Genomic DNA, 18846 nt, shown 5'->3' with positions numbered 1-18846 from the left:
CCCCAGTGGTATGAGCCCGACCAGGGCTGTGCCCGACCAGGGCTGTAGGGCGCATTGGGAGCGCGTTAGGGACGCGAAAGAGGGCGCAGGGCGCAGAACTCTGCCCGTTTCTCCCCAGGATTTTGGGGAGGACAGGGAATCTGGCCAGGTCAGTGACTAGGCTTTCCCAGAAGGAAAGTCCAGTGACAGTGGCATGTTGTGAAACACAAGATTGCTGGTGGTCTGGAGGGTGCTTTCTGTCAGCCACTTCTCCCGGGAGCAGCCAGAGAGCAGGCTGATGTCGTGCTCTGTCAAGCACAACACTGGCCCCAAACCACTGTCCTTAGCAAAAGCAGAAACATTCATAGTTTCAGTCTCCTGCATCTGATTCCTGCCATCAGCATGTGAACGTTTGGCAGTCCAAGGCTTGCCATGCAAACTTTGTTCATAGGTGTCCCATGCGAATGCATGGGCCTCATCACTACTGTCTACGGCAGGGCTCTCTGCTCAGCCTATGTAAGTGAAGCATTGGTGGTTCAGAGGTTGAATTCTCGCCTGCCACGCGGGAGGCCCGGATTCGATTCCCGGCCAATGCAAAGCGCCCTTCTTTTGGCTTTGCTTTAGAAGTCAGAGATATAGACTTGGTGGGCAAAAAAATGTAAAAGAGTGACCCCGACGTGATTTGAACACGCAACCTTCTGATCTGGAGTCAGACGCGCTACCGTTGCGCCACGAGGTCCCTGTGCATGCAGTTCTCAGCCCCGGATCAAGAAATGCTTCTGTGCCTTTTATTGGCACTCAGTACGCCTGTGGTTAAAGTAGAAGGCTTGGTGGCCCGTTTCCAGTCCTATTGGTGGAAATGACTAGAGGTGAAGAGATGAGAGAAGATAGAAATGTTGAGATAGAGCATGTCACGCAGGCAAAGCGAGAGCTCTAAGAGCAAAGCCAGACAGCTGTGTTTTAATTCAGGACTTGATGTAGGCAAAAGCATACGTCCCTGGGTGGGCTTGAACCACCAACCTTTCGGTTAACAGCCGAACGCGCTAACCGATTGCGCCACAGAGACCAACCACCGCAGTGAGCGTGTTGGGACTCAATATATGTTTTTACCTTTGTGCTCCTGCCTGCAGCTCTAAGGTCCTGGCATAAGACAGGTAGGCTTAGACTCCATTGTGACATGTCTTACTTCTCTTAGAAGAAGGTTCTGAGTTGCCAGGCAGCTTATCTTCTGCCGGGCACACTTTCCTTTGCAGGCTTTCAGGTTGTGAATCCAGCACTGCTTAGGTGTCCATGTCAGACATGAGCAGCTCATTGAGCCCCACTGTGTGTTTTTTGTGGAGATACAACTCTCAGACTAGAGGGAGCAGGCGGGAAGTGGGTGAGACTCACACAGGGTGGGTGGGGCAGTTAAAGGATGTTATCTAATAGTGTAATCGAGGAGTTGGGTTTTTTGTGCACTACACTTTAACCAGCGATTCTTTCTAAAAGGAAATCCCAGGGCAGTACCCGCAATGAGTGGCATCCCCACACCCGAGGTTGCATTGTGGTAGCTGTTCCCTGAGCCCCTAGCCCCTGTCCCCATGTCGCCCTTTCTCCTCGTGTAACTCACCTCAGGTTCGGTGGCTCTGATACTTGCTGCTTCTGCGCGATCATCCCCATGATCTGGGCCTTTATACGAAATGTCATGTAAGATGACTTTATTCAGCACGGCGTTTGTCATTTGCTTGGTTGTCCTGTCACTGTTGGATGTTTTCTTGCGCAGACTACTGTCTAATGGTGGGAAGGCCACGAGACACGTGACTTTTCTCTTTCCTTGTTAGCATAGTTTCCTGCCACTGTCTTGTTGTGCTGCCTGCCTGTGAGACACGTGTCTTGCCCATCTCAGCTCCACTGTGGCATGTTAGATATGTCTTTGAGCAGAGTCCCGGTCCCAGAGCTGCTGCCTTCTCTGCACTCTGGCTTGTAAGACTGCAGGCAAAGGCCCTCTCTGGCCCCTCAGCCAGATAGATACATTTACCTGCAGGGCTCAGCTTTGGTGAAAGATATTGGCGAGAGAGAGGAAAGGGGACGGCCCGTGGTGCACCCCCTATTTTGCATAGAACCACAGCCTCCTGGGAGGGCAGAGACATGAGGGTTCTCAGGGAAAGTCCTCCCAGGAGTGTTGAAGGGCAGGACGTGAAACACAGCAATCCCGGAATGGCCTGGTCTAAGATGCCTGTGCAATAGGCCTGGCCCTAGGCTTCCGGGGCTCTTCCTCGGCAGAGGCCCCAGTGGTATGAGCCCGACCAGGGCTGTGCCCGACCAGGGCTGTAGGGCGCGTTGGGAGCGCGTTAGGGACGCGAAAGAGGGCGCAGGGCGCAGAACTCTGCCCGTTTCTCCCCAGGATTTTGGGGAGGACAGGGAATCTGGCCAGGTCAGTGACTAGGCTTTCCCAGAAGGAAAGTCCAGTGACAGTGGCATGTTGTGAAACACAAGATTGCTGGTGGTCTGGAGGGTGCTTTCTGTCAGCCACTTCTCCCGGGAGCAGCCAGAGAGCAGGCTGATGTCGTGCTCTGTCAAGCACAACACTGGCCCCAAACCACTGTCCTTAGCAAAAGCAGAAACGTTCATAGTTTCAGTCTCCTGCATCTGATTCCTGCCATCACATTGTGAACGTTTGGCAGTCCAAGGCTTGCCATGCAAACTTTGTTCATAGGTGTCCCATGCGAATGCATGGGCCTCATCACTACTGTCTACGGCAGGGCTCTCTGCTCAGCCTATGTAAGTGAAGCATTGGTGGTTCAGTGGTAGAATTCTCGCCTGCCACGCGGGAGGCCCGGGTTCGATTCCCGGCCAATGCAAAGCGCCCTTCTTTTGGCTTTGCTTTAGAAGTCAGAGATATAGACTTGGTGGGGAAAAAAATGTCAAAGAGTGACCCCGACGTGATTTGAACACGCAACCTTCTGATCTGGAGTCAGACGCGCTACCGTTGCGCCACGAGGTCCCTGTGCATGCAGTTCTCAGCCCCGGATCAAGAAATGCTTCTGTGCCTTTTATTGGCCCTCAGTACGGCTGTGGTTAAAGTAGAAGGCTTGGTGGCCCGTTTCCAGTCCTATTGGTGTAAATGACTAGAGGTGAAGAGATGAGAGAAGATAGAAATGTTGAGATAGAGCATGTCACGCAGGCAAAGCGAGAGCTCTAAGAGCAAAGCCAGACAGCTGTGTTTTAATTCAGGACTTGATGTAGGCAAAAGCATACGTCCCTGGGTGGGCTTGAACCACCAACCTTTCGGTTAACAGCCGAACGCGCTAACCGATTGCGCCACAGAGACCAACCACCGCAGTGAGCGTGTTGGGACTCAATATATGTTTTTACCTTTGTGCTCCTGCCTGCAGCTCTAAGGTCCTGGCATAAGACAGGTAGGCTTAGACTCCATTGTGACATGTCTTACTTCTCTTAGAAGAAGGTTCTGAGTTGCCAGGCAGCTTATCTTCTGCTGGGCACACTTTCCTTTGCAGGCTTTCAGGTTGTGAATCCAGCACTGCTTAGGTGTCCATGTCAGACATGAGCAGCTCATTGAGCCCCACTGTGTGTTTTTTGTGGAGATACAACTCTCAGACTAGAGGGAGCAGGCGGGAAGTGGGTGAGACTCACACAGGGTGGGTGGGGCAGTTAAAGGATGTTATCTAATAGTGTAATCGAGGAGTTGGGTTTTTTGTGCACTACACTTTAACCAGCGATTCTTTCTAAAAGGAAATCCCAGGGCAGTACCCGCAATGAGTGGCATCCCCACACCCGAGGTTGCATTGTGGTAGCTGTTCCCTGAGCCCCTAGCCCCTGTCCCCATGTCTCCCTTTCTCCTCGTGTAACTCACCTCAGGTTCGGTGGCTCTGATACTTGCTGCTTCTGCGCGATCATCCCCATGATCTGGGCCTTTGTACGAAATGTCATGTAAGATGACTTTATTCAGCACGGCGTTTGTCATTTGCTTGGTTGTCCTGTCACTGTTGGATGTTTTCTTGCGCAGACTACTGTCTAATGGTGGGAAGGCCACGAGACACGTGACTTTTCTCTTTCCTTGTTAGCATAGTTTCCTGCCACTGTCTTGGTGTGCTGCCAGCCTGTGAGACACGTGTCTTGCCCATCTCAGCTCCACTGTGGCATGTTAGATATGTCTTTGAGCAGAGTCCCGGTCCCAGAGCTGCTGCCTTCTCTGCACTCTGGCTTGTAAGACTGCAGGCAAAGGCCCTCCCTGGCCCCTCAGCCAGATAGATACATTTACCTGCAGGGCTCAGCTTTGGTGAAAGATATTGGCGAGAGAGAGGAAAGGGGACGGCCCGTGGTGCACCCCCTATTTTGCATAGAACCACAGCCTCCTGGGAGGGGAGAGACATGAGGGTTCTCAGGGAAAGCCCTCCCAGGAGTGTTGAAGGGCAGGACGTGAAACACAGCAATCCCGGAATGGCCTGGTCTAAGATGCCTGTGCAATAGGCCTGGCCCTAGGCTTCCGGGGCTCTTCCTCGGCAGAGGCCCCAGTGGTATGAGCCCGACCAGGGCTGTGCCCGACCAGGGCTGTAGGGCGCATTGGGAGCGCGTTAGGGACGCGAAAGAGGGCGCAGGGCGCAGAACTCTGCCCGTTTCTCCCCAGGATTTTGGGGAGGACAGGGAATCTGGCCAGGTCAGTGACTAGGCTTTCCCAGAAGGAAAGTCCAGTGACAGTGGCATGTTGTGAAACACAAGATTGCTGGTGGTCTGGAGGGTGCTTTCTGTCAGCCACTTCTCCCGGGAGCAGCCAGAGAGCAGGCTGATGTCGTGCTCTGTCAAGCACAACACTGGCCCCAAACCACTGTCCTTAGCAAAAGCAGAAACATTCATAGTTTCAGTCTCCTGCATCTGATTCCTGCCATCAGCATGTGAACGTTTGGCAGTCCAAGGCTTGCCATGCAAACTTTGTTCATAGGTGTCCCATGCGAATGCATGGGCCTCATCACTACTGTCTACGGCAGGGCTCTCTGCTCAGCCTATGTAAGTGAAGCATTGGTGGTTCAGTGGTAGAATTCTCGCCTGCCACGCGGGAGGCCAGGGTTCGATTCCCGGCCAATGCAAAGCGCCCTTCTTTTGGCTTTGCTTTAGAAGTCAGAGATATAGACTTGGTGGGCAAAAAAATGTCAAAGAGTGACCCCGATGTGATTTGAACACGCAACCTTCTGATCTGGAGTCAGACGCGCTACCGTTGCGCCACGAGGTCCCTGTGCATGCAGTTCTCAGCCCCGGATCAAGAAATGCTTCTGTGCCTTTTATTGGCACTCAGTACGCCTGTGGTTAAAGTAGAAGGCTTGGTGGCCCGTTTCCAGTCCTATTGGTGGAAATGACTAGAGGTGAAGAGATGAGAGAAGATAGAAATGTTGAGATAGAGCATGTCACGCAGGCAAAGCGAGAGCTCTAAGAGCAAAGCCAGACAGCTGTGTTTTAATTCAGGACTTGATGTAGGCAAAAGCATACGTCCCTGGGTGGGCTTGAACCACCAACCTTTCGGTTAACAGCCGAACGCGCTAACCGATTGCGCCACAGAGACCAACCACCGCAGTGAGCGTGTTGGGACTCAATATATGTTTTTACCTTTGTGCTCCTGCCTGCAGCTCTAAGGTCCTGGCATAAGACAGGTAGGCTTAGACTCCATTGTGACATGTCTTACTTCTCTTAGAAGAAGGTTCTGAGTTGCCAGGCAGCTTATCTTCTGCCGGGCACACTTTCCTTTGCAGGCTTTCAGGTTGTGAATCCAGCACTGCTTAGGTGTCCATGTCAGACATGAGCAGCTCATTGAGCCCCACTGTGTGTTTTTTGTGGAGATACAACTCTCAGACTAGAGGGAGCAGGCGGGAAGTGGGTGAGACTCACACAGGGTGGGTGGGGCAGTTAAAGGATGTTATCTAATAGTGTAATCGAGGAGTTGGGTTTTTTGTGCACTACACTTTAACCAGCGATTCTTTCTAAAAGGAAATCCCAGGGCAGTACCCGCAATGAGTGGCATCCCCACACCCGAGGTTGCATTGTGGTAGCTGTTCCCTGAGCCCCTAGCCCCTGTCCCCATGTCGCCCTTTCTCCTCGTGTAACTCACCTCAGGTTCGGTGGCTCTGATACTTGCTGCTTCTGCGCGATCATCCCCATGATCTGGGCCTTTATACGAAATGTCATGTAAGATGACTTTATTCAGCACGGCGTTTGTCATTTGCTTGGTTGTCCTGTCACTGTTGGATGTTTTCTTGCGCAGACTACTGTCTAATGGTGGGAAGGCCACAAGACACGTGACTTTTCTCTTTCCTTGTTAGCATAGTTTCCTGCCACTGTCTTGTTGTGCTGCCTGCCTGTGAGACACGTGTCTTGCCCATCTCAGCTCCACTGTGGCATGTTAGATATGTCTTTGAGCAGAGTCCCGGTCCCAGAGCTGCTGCCTTCTCTGCACTCTGGCTTGTAAGACTGCAGGCAAAGGCCCTCCCTGGCCCCTCAGCCAGATAGATACATTTACCTGCAGGGCTCAGCTTTGGTGAAAGATATTGGCGAGAGAGAGGAAAGGGGACGGCCCGTGGTGCACCCCCTATTTTGCATAGAACCACAGCCTCCTGGGAGGGCAGAGACATGAGGGTTCTCAGGGAAAGTCCTCCCAGGAGTGTTGAAGGGCAGGACGTGAAACACAGCAATCCCGGAATGGCCTGGTCTAAGATGCCTGTGCAATAGGCCTGGCCCTAGGCTTCCGGGGCTCTTCCTCGGCAGAGGCCCCAGTGGTATGAGCCCGACCAGGGCTGTGCCCGACCAGGGCTGTAGGGCGCGTTGGGAGCGCGTTAGGGATGCGAAAGAGGGCGCAGGGCGCAGAACTCTGCCCGTTTCTCCCCAGGATTTTGGGGAGGACAGGGAATCTGGCCAGGTCAGTGACTAGGCTTTCCCAGAAGGAAAGTCCAGTGACAGTGGCATGTTGTGAAACACAAGATTGCTGGTGGTCTGGAGGGTGCTTTCTGTCAGCCACTTCTCCCGGGAGCAGCCAGAGAGCAGGCTGATGTCGTGCTCTGTCAAGCACAACACTGGCCCCAAACCACTGTCCTTAGCAAAAGCAGAAACGTTCATAGTTTCAGTCTCCTGCATCTGATTCCTGCCATCAGCATGTGAACGTTTGGCAGTCCAAGGCTTGCCATGCAAACTTTGTTCATAGGTGTCCCATGCGAATGCATGGGCCTCATCACTACTGTCTACGGCAGGGCTCTCTGCTCAGCCTATGTAAGTGAAGCATTGGTGGTTCAGTGGTAGAATTCTCGCCTGCCACGCGGGAGGCCCGGGTTCGATTCCCGGCCATCGCAAAGCGCCCTTCTTTTGGCTTTGCTTTAGAAGTCAGAGATATAGACTTGGTGGGGAAAAAAATGTCAAAGAGTGACCCCGACGTGATTTGAACACGCAACCTTCTGATCTGGAGTCAGACGCGCTACCGTTGCGCCACGAGGTCCCTGTGCATGCAGTTCTCAGCCCCGGATCAAGAAATGCTTCTGTGCCTTTTATTGGCCCTCAGTACGGCTGTGGTTAAAGTAGAAGGCTTGGTGGCCCGTTTCCAGTCCTATTGGTGTAAATGACTAGAGGTGAAGAGATGAGAGAAGATAGAAATGTTGAGATAGAGCATGTCACCAGGCAAAGCGAGAGCTCTAAGAGCAAAGCCAGACAGCTGTGTTTTAATTCAGGACTTGATGTAGGCAAAAGCATACGTCCCTGGGTGGGCTTGAACCACCAACCTTTCGGTTAACAGCCGAACGCGCTAACCGATTGCGCCACAGAGACCAACCACCGCAGTGAGCGTGTTGGGACTCAATATATGTTTTTACCTTTGTGCTCCTGCCTGCAGCTCTAAGGTCCTGGCATAAGACAGGTAGGCTTAGACTCCATTGTGACATGTCTTACTTCTCTTAGAAGAAGGTTCTGAGTTGCCAGGCAGCTTATCTTCTGCTGGGCACACTTTCCTTTGCAGGCTTTCAGGTTGTGAATCCAGCACTGCTTAGGTGTCCATGTCAGACATGAGCAGCTCATTGAGCCCCACTGTGTGTTTTTTGTGGAGATACAACTCTCAGACTAGAGGGAGCAGGCGGGAAGTGGGTGAGACTCACACAGGGTGGGTGGGGCAGTTAAAGGATGTTATCTAATAGTGTAATCGAGGAGTTGGGTTTTTTGTGCACTACACTTTAACCAGCGATTCTTTCTAAAAGGAAATCCCAGGGCAGTACCCGCAATGAGTGGCATCCCCACACCCGAGGTTGCATTGTGGTAGCTGTTCCCTGAGCCCCTAGCCCCTGTCCCCATGTCGCCCTTTCTCCTCGTGTAACTCACCTCAGGTTCGGTGGCTCTGATACTTGCTGCTTCTGCGCGATCATCCCCATGATCTGGGCCTTTGTACGAAATGTCATGTAAGATGACTTTATTCAGCACGGCGTTTGTCATTTGCTTGGTTGTCCTGTCACTGTTGGATGTTTTCTTGCGCAGACTACTGTCTAATGGTGGGAAGGCCACGAGACACGTGACTTTTCTCTTTCCTTGTTAGCATAGTTTCCTGCCACTGTCTTGGTGTGCTGCCAGCCTGTGAGACACGTGTCTTGCCCATCTCAGCTCCACTGTGGCATGTTAGATATGTCTTTGAGCAGAGTCCCGGTCCCAGAGCTGCTGCCTTCTCTGCACTCTGGCTTGTAAGACTGCAGGCAAAGGCCCTCCCTGGCCCCTCAGCCAGATAGATACATTTACCTGCAGGGCTCAGCTTTGGTGAAAGATATTGGCGAGAGAGAGGAAAGGGGACGGCCCGTGGTGCACCCCCTATTTTGCATAGAACCACAGCCTCCTGGGAGGGGAGAGACATGAGGGTTCTCAGGGAAAGCCCTCCCAGGAGTGTTGAAGGGCAGGACGTGAAACACAGCAATCCCGGAATGGCCTGGTCTAAGATGCCTGTGCAATAGGCCTGGCCCTAGGCTTCCGGGGCTCTTCCTCGGCAGAGGCCCCAGTGGTATGAGCCCGACCAGGGCTGTGCCCGACCAGGGCTGTAGGGCGCATTGGGAGCGCGTTAGGGACGCGAAAGAGGGCGCAGGGCGCAGAACTCTGCCCGTTTCTCCCCAGGATTTTGGGGAGGACAGGGAATCTGGCCAGGTCAGTGACTAGGCTTTCCCAGAAGGAAAGTCCAGTGACAGTGGCATGTTGTGAAACACAAGATTGCTGGTGGTCTGGAGGGTGCTTTCTGTCAGCCACTTCTCCCGGGAGCAGCCAGAGAGCAGGCTGATGTCGTGCTCTGTCAAGCACAACACTGGCCCCAAACCACTGTCCTTAGCAAAAGCAGAAACATTCATAGTTTCAGTCTCCTGCATCTGATTCCTGCCATCAGCATGTGAACGTTTGGCAGTCCAAGGCTTGCCATGCAAACTTTGTTCATAGGTGTCCCATGCGAATGCATGGGCCTCATCACTACTGTCTACGGCAGGGCTCTCTGCTCAGCCTATGTAAGTGAAGCATTGGTGGTTCAGTGGTAGAATTCTCGCCTGCCACGCGGGAGGCCCGGGTTCGATTCCCGGCCAATGCAAAGCGCCCTTCTTTTGGCTTTGCTTTGCTTTAGAAGTCAGAGATATAGACTTGGTGGGCAAAAAAATGTCAAAGAGTCACCCCGACGTGATTTGAACACGCAACCTTCTGATCTGGAGTCAGACGCGCTACCGTTGCGCCACGAGGTCCCTGTGCATGCAGTTCTCAGCCCCGGATCAAGAAATGCTTCTGTGCCTTTTATTGGCCCTCAGTACGCCTGTGGTTAAAGTAGAAGGCTTGGTGGCCCGTTTCCAGTCCTATTGGTGGAAATGACTAGAGGTGAAGAGATGAGAGAAGATAGAAATGTTGAGATAGAGCATGTCACGCAGGCAAAGCGAGAGCTCTAAGAGCAAAGCCAGACAGCTGTGTTTTAATTCAGGACTTGATGTAGGCAAAAGCATACGTCCCTGGGTGGGCTTGAACCACCAACCTTTCGGTTAACAGCCGAACGCGCTAACCGATTGCGCCACAGAGACCAACCACCGCAGTGAGCGTGTTGGGACTCAATATATGTTTTTACCTTTGGGCTCCTGCCTGCAGCTCTAAGGTCCTGGCATAAGACAGGTAGGCTTAGACTCCATTGTGACATGTCTTACTTCTCTTAGAAGAAGGTTCTGAGTTGCCAGGCAGCTTATCTTCTGCCGGGCACACTTTCCTTTGCAGGCTTTCAGGTTGTGAATCCAGCACTGCTTAGGTGTCCATGTCAGACATGAGCAGCTCATTGAGCCCCACTGTGTGTTTTTTGTGGAGATACAACTCTCAGACTAGAGGGAGCAGGCGGGAAGTGGGTGAGACTCACACAGGGTGGGTGGGGCAGTTAAAGGATGTTATCTAATAGTGTAATCGAGGAGTTGGGTTTTTTGTGCACTACACTTTAACCAGCGATTCTTTCTAAAAGGAAATCCCAGGGCAGTACCCGCAATGAGTGGCATCCCCACACCCGAGGTTGCATTGTGGTAGCTGTTCCCTGAGCCCCTAGCCCCTGTCCCCATGTCGCCCTTTCTCCTCGTGTAACTCACCTCAGGTTCGGTGGCTCTGATACTTGCTGCTTCTGCGCGATCATCCCCATGATCTGGGCCTTTGTACGAAATGTCATGTAAGATGACTTTATTCAGCACGGCGTTTGTCATTTGCTTGGTTGTCCTGTCACTGTTGGATGTTTTCTTGCGCAGACTACTGTCTAATGGTGGGAAGGCCACGAGACACGTGACTTTTCTCTTTCCTTGTTAGCATAGTTTCCTGCCACTGTCTTGGTGTGCTGCCAGCCTGTGAGACACGTGTCTTGCCCATCTCAGCTCCACTGTGGCATGTTAGATATGTCTTTGAGCAGAGTCCCGGTCCCAGAGCTGCTGCCTTCTCTGCACTCTGGCTTGTAAGACTGCAGGCAAAGGCCCTCCCTGGCCCCTCAGCCAGATAGATACATTTACCTGCAGGGCTCAGCTTTGGTGAAAGATATTGGCGAGAGAGAGGAAAGGGGACGGCCCGTGGTGCACCCCCTATTTTGCATAGAACCACAGCCTCCTGGGAGGGGAGAGACATGAGGGTTCTCAGGGAAAGCCCTCCCAGGAGTGTTGAAGGGCAGGACGTGAAACACAGCAATCCCGGAATGGCCTGGTCTAAGATGCCTGTGCAATAGGCCTGGCCCTAGGCTTCCGGGGCTCTTCCTCGGCAGAGGCCCCAGTGGTATGAGCCCGACCAGGGCTGTGCCCGACCAGGGCTGTAGGGTGCATTGGGAGCGCGTTAGGGACGCGAAAGAGGGCGCAGGGCGCAGAACTCTGCCCGTTTCTCCCCAGGATTTTGGGGAGGACAGGGAATCTGGCCAGGTCAGTGACTAGGCTTTCCCAGAAGGAAAGTCCAGTGACAGTGGCATGTTGTGAAACACAAGATTGCTGGTGGTCTGGAGGGTGCTTTCTGTCAGCCACTTCTCCCGGGAGCAGCCAGAGAGCAGGCTGATGTCGTGCTCTGTCAAGCACAACACTGGCCCCAAACCACTGTCCTTAGCAAAAGCAGAAACATTCATAGTTTCAGTCTCCTGCATCTGATTCCTGCCATCAGCATGTGAACGTTTGGCAGTCCAAGGCTTGCCATGCAAACTTTGTTCATAGGTGTCCCATGCGAATGCATGGGCCTCATCACTACTGTCTACGGCAGGGCTCTCTGCTCAGCCTATGTAAGTGAAGCATTGGTGGTTCAGTGGTAGAATTCTTGCCTGCCACGCGGGAGGCCCGGGTTCGATTCCCGGCCAATGCAAAGCGCCCTTCTTTTGGCTTTGCTTTAGAAGTCAGAGATATAGACTTGGTGGGCAAAAAAATGTCAAAGAGTGACCCCGACGTGATTTGAACACGCAACCTTCTGATCTGGAGTCAGACGCGCTACCGTTGCGCCACGAGGTCCCTGTGCATGCAGTTCTCAGCCCCGGATCAAGAAATGCTTCTGTGCCTTTTATTGGCCCTCAGTACGCCTGTGGTTAAAGTAGAAGGCTTGGTGGCCCGTTTCCAGTCCTATTGGTGGAAATGACTAGAGGTGAAGAGATGAGAGAAGATAGAAATGTTGAGATAGAGCATGTCACGCAGGCAAAGCGAGAGCTCTAAGAGCAAAGCCAGACAGCTGTGTTTTAATTCAGGACTTGATGTAGGCAAAAGCATACGTCCCTGGGTGGGCTTGAACCACCAACCTTTCGGTTAACAGCCGAACGCGCTAACCGATTGCGCCACAGAGACCAACCACCGCAGTGAGCGTGTTGGGACTCAATATATGTTTTTACCTTTGTGCTCCTGCCTGCAGCTCTAAGGTCCTGGCATAAGACAGGTAGGCTTAGACTCCATTGTGACATGTCTTACTTCTCTTAGAAGAAGGTTCTGAGTTGCCAGGCAGCTTATCTTCTGCCGGGCACACTTTCCTTTGCAGGCTTTCAGGTTGTGAATCCAGCACTGCTTAGGTGTCCATGTCAGACATGAGCAGCTCATTGAGCCCCACTGTGTGTTTTTTGTGGAGATACAACTCTCAGACTAGAGGGAGCAGGCGGGAAGTGGGTGAGACTCACACAGGGTGGGTGGGGCAGTTAAAGGATGTTATCTAATAGTGTAATCGAGGAGTTGGGTTTTTTGTGCACTACACTTTAACCAGCGATTCTTTCTAAAAGGAAATCCCAGGGCAGTACCCGCAATGAGTGGCATCCCCACACCCGAGGTTGCATTGTGGTAGCTGTTCCCTGAGCCCCTAGCCCCTGTCCCCATGTCGCCCTTTCTCCTCGTGTAACTCACCTCAGGTTCGGTGGCTCTGATACTTGCTGCTTCTGCGCGATCATCCCCATGATCTGGGCCTTTGTACGAAATGTCATGTAAGATGACTTTATTCAGCACGGCGTTTGTCATTTGCTTGGTTGTCCTGTCACTGTTGGATGTTTTCTTGCGCAGACTACTGTCTAATGGTGGGAAGGCCACGAGACACGTGACTTTTCTCTTTCCTTGTTAGCATAGTTTCCTGCCACTGTCTTGTTGTGCTGCCTGCCTGTGAGACACGTGTCTTGCCCATCTCAGCTCCACTGTGGCATGTTAGATATGTCTTTGAGCAGAGTCCCGGTCCCAGAGCTGCTGCCTTCTCTGCACTCTGGCTTGTAAGACTGCAGGCAAAGGCCCTCCCTGGCCCCTCAGCCAGATAGATACATTTACCTGCAGGGCTCAGCTTTGGTGAAAGATATTGGCGAGAGAGAGGAAAGGGGACGGCCCGTGGTGCACCCCCTATTTTGCATAGAACCACAGCCTCCTGGGAGGGCAGAGACATGAGGGTTCTCAGGGAAAGTCCTCCCAGGAGTGTTGAAGGGCAGGACGTGAAACACAGCAATCCCGGTCTAAGATGCCTGTGCAATAGGCCTGGCCCTAGGCTTCCGGGGCTCTTCCTCGGCAGAGGCCCCAGTGGTATGAGCCCGACCAGGGCTGTGCCCGACCAGGGCTGTAGGGCGCGTTGGGAGCGCATTAGGGACGCGAAAGAGGGCGCAGGGCGCAGAACTCTGCCCGTTTCTCCCCAGGATTTTGGGGAGGACAGGGAATCTGGCCAGGTCAGTGACTAGGCTTTCCCAGAAGGAAAGTCCAGTGACAGTGGCATGTTGTGAAACACAAGATTGCTGGTGGTCTGGAGGGTGCTTTCTGTCAGCCACTTCTCCCGGGAGCAGCCAGAGAGCAGGCTGATGTCGTGCTCTGTCAAGCACAACACTGGCCCCAAACCACTGTCCTTAGCAAAAGCAGAAACATTCATAGTTTCAGTCTCCTGCATCTGATTCCTGCCATCAGCATGTGAACGTTTGGCAGTCCAAGGCTTGCCATGCAAACTTTGTTCATAGGTGTCCCATGCGAATGCATGGGCCTCATCACTACTGTCTACGGCAGGGCTCTCTGCTCAGCTTATGTAAGTGAAGCATTGGTGGTTCAGTGGTAGAATTCTCGCCTGCCACGCGGGAGGCCCGGGTTTGATTCCCGGCCAATGCAAAGCGCCCTTCTTTTGGCTTTGCTTTAGAAGTCAGAGATATAGACTTGGTGGGGAAAAAAATGTCAAAGAGTGACCCCGACGTGATTTGAACACGCAACCTTCTGATATGGAGTCAGACGCGCTACCGTTTCGCCACGAGGTCCCTGTGCATGCAGTTCTCAGCCCCGGATCAAGAAATGCTTCTGTGCCTTTTATTGGCCCTCAGTACGCCTGTGGTTAAAGTAGAAGGCTTGGTGGCCCGTTTCCAGTCCTATTGGTGGAAATGACTAGAGGTGAAGAGATGAGAGAAGATAGAAATGTTGAGATAGAGCATGTCACGCAGGCAAAGCGAGAGCTCTAAGAGCAAAGCCAGACAGCTGTGTTTTAATTCAGGACTTGATGTAGGCAAAAGCATACGTCCCTGGGTGGGCTTGAACCACCAACCTTTCGGTTAACAGCCGAACGCGCTAACCGATTGCGCCACAGAGACCAACCACCGGAGTAAGCGTGTTGGGACTCAATATATGTTTTTACCTTTGTGCTCCTGCCTGCAGCTCTAAGGTCCTGGCATAAGACAGGTAGGCTTAGACTCCATTGTGACATGTCTTACTTCTCTTAGAAGAAGGTTCTGAGTTGCCAGGCAGCTTATCTTCTGCTGGGCACACTTTCCTTTGCAGGCTTTCAGGTTGTGAATCCAGCACTGCTTAGGTGTCCATGTCAGACATGAGCAGCTCATTGAGCCCCACTGTGTGTTTTTTGTGGAGATACAACTCTCAGACTAGAGGGAGCAGGCGGGAAGTGGGTGAGACTCACACAGGGTGGGTGGGGCAGTTAAAGGATGTTATCTAATAGTGTAATCGAGGAGTTGGGTTTTTTGTGCACTACACTTTAACCAGCGATTCTTTCTAAAAGGAAATCCCAGGGCAGTACCCGCAATGAGTGGCATCCCCACACCCGAGGTTGCATTGTGGTAGCTGTTCCCTGAGCCCCTAGCCCCTGTCCCCATGTCGCCCTTTCTCCTCGTGTAACTCACCTCAGGTTCGGTGGCTCTGATACTTGCTGCTTCTGCGCGATCATCCCCATGATCTGGGCCTTTGTACGAAATGTCATGTAAGATGACTTTATTCAGCACGGCGTTTGTCATTTGCTTGGTTGTCCTGTCACTGTTGGATGTTTTCTTGCGCAGACTACTGTCTAATGGTGGGAAGGCCACGAGACACGTGACTTTTCTCTTTCCTTGTTAGCATAGTTTCCTGCCACTGTCTTGGTGTGCTGCCAGCCTGTGAGACACGTGTCTTGCCCATCTCAGCTCCACTGTGGCATTTTAGATATGTCTTTGAGCAGAGTCCCGGTCCCAGAGCTGCTGCCTTCTCTGCACTCTGGCTTGTAAGACTGCAGGCAAAGGCCCTCCCTGGCCCCTCAGCCAGATAGATACATTTACCTGCAGGGCTCAGCTTTGGTGAAAGATATTGGCGAGAGAGAGGAAAGGGGACGGCCCGTGGTGCACCCCCTATTTTGCATAGAACCACAGCCTCCTGGGAGGGGAGAGACATGAGGGTTCTCAGGGAAAGCCCTCCCAGGAGTGTTGAAGGGCAGGACGTGAAACACAGCAATCCCGGAATGGCCTGGTCTAAGATGCCTGTGCAATAGGCCTGGCCCTAGGCTTCCGGGGCTCTTCCTCGGCAGAGGCCCCAGTGGTATGAGCCCGACCAGGGCTGTGCCCGACCAGGGCTGTAGGGCGCATTGGGAGCGCGTTAGGGACGCGAAAGAGGGCGCAGGGCGCAGAACTCTGCCCGTTTCTCCCCAGGATTTTGGGGAGGACAGGGAATCTGGCCAGGTCAGTGACTAGGCTTTCCCAGAAGGAAAGTCCAGTGACAGTGGCATGTTGTGAAACACAAGATTGCTGGTGGTCTGGAGGGTGCTTTCTGTCAGCCACTTCTCCCGGGAGCAGCCAGAGAGCAGGCTGATGTCGTGCTCTGTCAAGCACAACACTGGCCCCAAACCACTGTCCTTAGCAAAAGCAGAAACATTCATAGTTTCAGTCTCCTGCATCTGATTCCTGCCATCAGCATGTGAACGTTTGGCAGTCCAAGGCTTGCCATGCAAACTTTGTTCATAGGTGTCCCATGCGAATGCATGGGCCTCATCACTACTGTCTACGGCAGGGCTCTCTGCTCAGCCTATGTAAGTGAAGCATTGGTGGTTCAGTGGTAGAATTCTCGCCTGCCACGCGGGAGGCCCGGGTTCGATTCCCGGCCAATGCAAAGCGCCCTTCTTTTGGCTTTGCTTTAGAAGTCAGAGATATAGACTTGGTGGGCAAAAAAATGTCAAAGAGTGACCCCGACGTGATTTGAACTCGCAACCTTCTGATCTGGAGTCAGACGCGCTACCGTTGCGCCACGAGGTCCCTGTGCATGCAGTTCTCAGCCCCGGATCAAGAAATGCTTCTGTGCCTTTTATTGGCCCTCAGTACGCCTTTGGTTAAAGTAGAAGGCTTGGTGGCCCGTTTCCAGTCCTATTGGTGGAAATGACTAGAGGTGAAGAGATGAGAGAAGATAGAAATGTTGAGATAGAGCATGTCACGCAGGCAAAGCGAGAGCTCTAAGAGCAAAGCCAGACAGCTGTGTTTTAATTCAGGACTTGATGTAGGCAAAAGCATACGTCCCTGGGTGGGCTTGAACCACCAACCTTTCGGTTAACAGCCGAACGCGCTAACCGATTGCGCCACAGAGACCAACCACCGCAGTGAGCGTGTTGGGACTCAATATATGTTTTTACCTTTGTGCTCCTGCCTGCAGCTCTAAGGTCCTGGCATAAGACAGGTAGGCTTAGACTCCATTGTGACATGTCTTACTTCTCTTAGAAGAAGGTTCTGAGTTGCCAGGCAGCTTATCTTCTGCCGGGCACACTTTCCTTTGCAGGCTTTCAGGTTGTGAATCCAGCACTGCTTAGGTGTCCATGTCAGACATGAGCAGCTCATTGAGCCCCACTGTGTGTTTTTTGTGGAGATACAACTCTCAGACTAGAGGGAGCAGGCGGGAAGTGGGTGAGACTCACACAGGGTGGGTGGGGCAGTTAAAGGATGTTATCTAATAGTGTAATCGAGGAGTTGGGTTTTTTGTGCACTACACTTTAACCAGCGATTCTTTCTAAACGGAAATCCCAGGGCAGTACCCGCAATGAGTGGCATCCCCACACCCGAGGTTGCATTGTGGTAGCTGTTCCCTGAGCCCCTAGCCCCTGTCCCCATGTCGCCCTTTCTCCTCGTGTAACTCACCTCAGGTTCGGTGGCTCTGATACTTGCTGCTTCTGCGCGATCATCCCCATGATCTGGGCCTTTGTACGAAATGTCATGTAAGATGACTTTATTCAGCACGGCGTTTGTCATTTGCTTGGTTGTCCTGTCACTGTTGGATGTTTTCTTGCGCAGACTACTGTCTAATGGTGGGAAGGCCACGAGACACGTGACTTTTCTCTTTCCTTGTTAGCATAGTTTCCTGCCACTGTCTTGTTGTGCTGCCTGCCTGTGAGACACGTGTCTTGCCCATCTCAGCTCCACTGTGGCATGTTAGATATGTCTTTGAGCTGAGTCCCGGTCCCAGAGCTGCTGCCTTCTCTGCACTCTGGCTTGTAAGACTGCAGGCAAAGGCCCTCCCTGGCCCCTCAGCCAGATAGATACATTTACCTGCAGGGCTCAGCTTTGGTGAAAGATATTGGCGAGAGAGAGGAAAGGGGACGGCCCGTGGTGCACCCCCTATTTTGCATAGAACCACAGCCTCCTGGGAGGGCAGAGACATGAGGGTTCTCAGGGAAAGTCCTCCCAGGAGTGTTGAAGGGCAGGACTTGAAACACAGCAATCCCGGTCTAAGATGCCTGTGCAATAGGCCTGGCCCTAGGCTTCCGGGGCTCTTCCTCGGCAGAGGCCCCAGTGGTATGAGCCCGACCAGGGCTGTGCCCGACCAGGGCTGTAGGGCGCGTTGGGAGCGCATTAGGGACGCGAAAGAGGGTGCAGGGCGCAGAACTCTGCCCGTTTCTCCCCAGGATTTTGGGGAGGACAGGGAATCTGGCCAGGTCAGTGACTAGGCTTTCCCAGAAGGAAAGTCCAGTGACAGTGGCATGTTGTGAAACACAAGATTGCTGGTGGTCTGGAGGGTGCTTTCTGTCAGCCACTTCTCCCGGGAGCAGCCAGAGAGCAGGCTGATGTCGTGCTCTGTCAAGCACAACACTGGCCCCAAACCACTGTCCTTAGCAAAAGCAGAAACATTCATAGTTTCAGTCTCCTGCATCTGATTCCTGCCATCAGCATGTGAACGTTTGGCAGTCCAAGGCTTGCCATGCAAACTTTGTTCATAGGTGTCCCATGCGAATGCATGGGCCTCATCACTACTGTCTACGGCAGGGCTCTCTGCTCAGCCTATGTAAGTGAAGCATTGGTGGTTCAGTGGTAGAATTCTCGCCTGCCACGCGGAAGGCCCGGGTTCGATTCCCGGCCAATGCAAAGCGCCCTTCTTTTGGCTTTGCTTTAGAAGTCAGAGATATAGACTTGGTGGGCAAAAAAATGTCAAAGAGTGACCCCGACGTGATTTGAACACGCAACCTTGTGATCTGGAGTCAGACGCGCTACCGTTGCGCCACGAGGTCCCTGTGCATGCAGTTCTCAGCCCCGGATCAAGAAATGCTTCTGTGCCTTTTATTGGCCCTCAGTACGCCTGTGGTTAAAGTAGAAGGCTTGGTGGCCCGTTTCCAGTCCTATTGGTGGAAATGACTAGAGGTGAAGAGATGAGAGAAGATAGAAATGTTGAGATAGAGCATGTCACGCAGGCAAAGCGAGAG

The 18846-nt window shown here is 52.8% G+C and overlaps 15 non-coding genes across 15 annotated transcripts; 3 read left to right on the top strand and 12 right to left on the bottom strand.

The window, feature by feature from the left end:
- Positions 1–646: 646 nt before the first annotated feature.
- Positions 647–718, bottom strand: TRNAW-CCA (transfer RNA tryptophan (anticodon CCA)). Its single transcript has one exon. It is a non-coding gene; the product is annotated as a tRNA-Trp (tRNA).
- Positions 719–971: 253 nt separating this feature from the next.
- Positions 972–1045, bottom strand: TRNAN-GUU (transfer RNA asparagine (anticodon GUU)). Its single transcript has one exon. It is a non-coding gene; the product is annotated as a tRNA-Asn (tRNA).
- A 1703-nt stretch (positions 1046–2748) lies between these two features.
- TRNAG-GCC (transfer RNA glycine (anticodon GCC)) lies at positions 2749–2819 on the top strand. Its single transcript has one exon. It is a non-coding gene; the product is annotated as a tRNA-Gly (tRNA).
- A 71-nt stretch (positions 2820–2890) lies between these two features.
- On the bottom strand, positions 2891–2962 carry TRNAW-CCA (transfer RNA tryptophan (anticodon CCA)). The gene has a single exon. It is a non-coding gene; the product is annotated as a tRNA-Trp (tRNA).
- A 253-nt stretch (positions 2963–3215) lies between these two features.
- Positions 3216–3289, bottom strand: TRNAN-GUU (transfer RNA asparagine (anticodon GUU)). The gene has a single exon. It is a non-coding gene; the product is annotated as a tRNA-Asn (tRNA).
- Positions 3290–5459: 2170 nt separating this feature from the next.
- TRNAN-GUU (transfer RNA asparagine (anticodon GUU)) lies at positions 5460–5533 on the bottom strand. The gene has a single exon. It is a non-coding gene; the product is annotated as a tRNA-Asn (tRNA).
- Positions 5534–7378: 1845 nt separating this feature from the next.
- Positions 7379–7450, bottom strand: TRNAW-CCA (transfer RNA tryptophan (anticodon CCA)). Its single transcript has one exon. It is a non-coding gene; the product is annotated as a tRNA-Trp (tRNA).
- Positions 7451–7702: 252 nt separating this feature from the next.
- TRNAN-GUU (transfer RNA asparagine (anticodon GUU)) lies at positions 7703–7776 on the bottom strand. Its single transcript has one exon. It is a non-coding gene; the product is annotated as a tRNA-Asn (tRNA).
- Positions 7777–9479: 1703 nt separating this feature from the next.
- Positions 9480–9550, top strand: TRNAG-GCC (transfer RNA glycine (anticodon GCC)). The gene has a single exon. It is a non-coding gene; the product is annotated as a tRNA-Gly (tRNA).
- A 401-nt stretch (positions 9551–9951) lies between these two features.
- TRNAN-GUU (transfer RNA asparagine (anticodon GUU)) lies at positions 9952–10025 on the bottom strand. Its single transcript has one exon. It is a non-coding gene; the product is annotated as a tRNA-Asn (tRNA).
- A 1845-nt stretch (positions 10026–11870) lies between these two features.
- On the bottom strand, positions 11871–11942 carry TRNAW-CCA (transfer RNA tryptophan (anticodon CCA)). Its single transcript has one exon. It is a non-coding gene; the product is annotated as a tRNA-Trp (tRNA).
- Positions 11943–12195: 253 nt separating this feature from the next.
- Positions 12196–12269, bottom strand: TRNAN-GUU (transfer RNA asparagine (anticodon GUU)). Its single transcript has one exon. It is a non-coding gene; the product is annotated as a tRNA-Asn (tRNA).
- A 2160-nt stretch (positions 12270–14429) lies between these two features.
- TRNAN-GUU (transfer RNA asparagine (anticodon GUU)) lies at positions 14430–14503 on the bottom strand. The gene has a single exon. It is a non-coding gene; the product is annotated as a tRNA-Asn (tRNA).
- A 1703-nt stretch (positions 14504–16206) lies between these two features.
- TRNAG-GCC (transfer RNA glycine (anticodon GCC)) lies at positions 16207–16277 on the top strand. Its single transcript has one exon. It is a non-coding gene; the product is annotated as a tRNA-Gly (tRNA).
- A 396-nt stretch (positions 16278–16673) lies between these two features.
- On the bottom strand, positions 16674–16747 carry TRNAN-GUU (transfer RNA asparagine (anticodon GUU)). The gene has a single exon. It is a non-coding gene; the product is annotated as a tRNA-Asn (tRNA).
- Between the last annotated feature and the right edge of the window lie 2099 nt (positions 16748–18846).

The sequence above is a fragment of the Pleurodeles waltl genome, chromosome 4_1 (genome assembly GCF_031143425.1).
Source record: "Pleurodeles waltl isolate 20211129_DDA chromosome 4_1, aPleWal1.hap1.20221129, whole genome shotgun sequence".
In the NCBI taxonomy this organism is placed as follows: Eukaryota; Metazoa; Chordata; class Amphibia; order Caudata; family Salamandridae; genus Pleurodeles; species Pleurodeles waltl.
The sequence above is the reverse complement of the archived record's forward strand: the minus strand, read 5'-3'. Positions and strand labels throughout refer to the sequence as shown.